At 38.7% G+C, this 1159-nt stretch overlaps 1 long non-coding RNA gene across 1 annotated transcript; it reads right to left on the bottom strand.

Moving 5' to 3' along the window:
- Positions 1-103: 103 nt before the first annotated feature.
- LOC109951428 (uncharacterized) lies at positions 104-1153 on the bottom strand. Its single transcript, XR_002273601.1, has 3 exons — positions 957-1153; positions 526-790; positions 104-330 (listed from the first exon to the last, which is right to left on the bottom strand). It is a non-coding gene; the product is annotated as an uncharacterized LOC109951428 (long non-coding RNA).
- Positions 1154-1159: the final 6 nt, after the last annotated feature.

The raw sequence follows: 1159 nt of genomic DNA, 5'->3' as shown, positions 1-1159 counted from the left end.
GCAAAAACAATTGCCAATGCCTATATTTTACAAAATTTGACTGATATATGTGAAATACCTAAAGTGATGTGAGAAAAAAATGCATTGGGAAGGAAGAATCATATTCAAAGTATAGACATTTAATCTGATTTTGATTTGAAACATTTGAGTTACAGTAGCAACTGTGGCACTATACACATTTAACACATCAGAAAATGAGCCATGAGGATTTGGTAACTGCTGAATTTCTTCAGGACTCAATGCCCTTGGAAGCTGTACTTCAGGAATGATGAGGCCTTCATTGCGATAACCAGATGGATTTTCCCAGTCTATTCCATACTCATGATCAGTCTGAAGAAAAGGAAAAAAACATGAATATGGCCATTTCTTTACCAATAAACCCCCTTTGAGTAATGAAGTACATTTGGGGGTAATGCATGTACAATAAATTTCACCCTGTTCAACTACATTGTAGTGAATTGTTAGTATAAGGTACTATCATGACGTACCATGAGAAAAATCTGGCCAAGATAAAATCTAACAAACCTGCGCAGGTTCTTCCCCCTCACGCTGGTTTAGGGTCCATATCTGAAGAGGTGACTGATTGTATTCAGTTCGCAGTTTGTGGTTGTTCCACCCTTCCTTAAAGAAATCCAGGTGCCTCTGGATGTGTGGTAAAAAGCTCCAATGCAGTGCATACAGATGGATTTCATCATCTGGGTTGAGTAGGTCTTCATTTTCCATCCTGCAGAAACTGGAGTAAAAGAGATCCAATACTCCCCCAAAGACATCACGCCATAACCTCTCAATCCTGCAAAAACAAACAAAAAGCAAACATATAGTTCTGGTGCAGGCTAAGCCTCTACAGATCTTTGTGACCCAAACATTTTATAACATTTTAATATGTAATTGGATAATAAAATGAAATGTCAAAATTTGGTATGAGGAATCGTAAAAATTTAAACATTAATGATTACCTCTGATTATGCATACTTCTTCCAGTAATGTGAGAATTGCGGTCGGTTCCTCTGTGCGTCACCATATAGTGTGCCACTTCAATATTCTCCCCTCCTTTGTCAGACCGCACACGAGATGGTAGTCCAAAAGTATGAACAGCTTCCAAGAAGCAGTTCAGTACTGTTGGTGCACGGTTATTGGTGGCTGCAGACAGGTACACAAT

Source organism: Monopterus albus, unplaced genomic scaffold, assembly GCF_001952655.1.
Source record: "Monopterus albus unplaced genomic scaffold, M_albus_1.0 scaffold386.1, whole genome shotgun sequence".
Taxonomy (NCBI): domain Eukaryota; kingdom Metazoa; phylum Chordata; class Actinopteri; order Synbranchiformes; family Synbranchidae; genus Monopterus; species Monopterus albus.
Note: the sequence above shows the minus strand (reverse complement) of the source record. Positions and strands in the feature narration are given on the sequence as shown.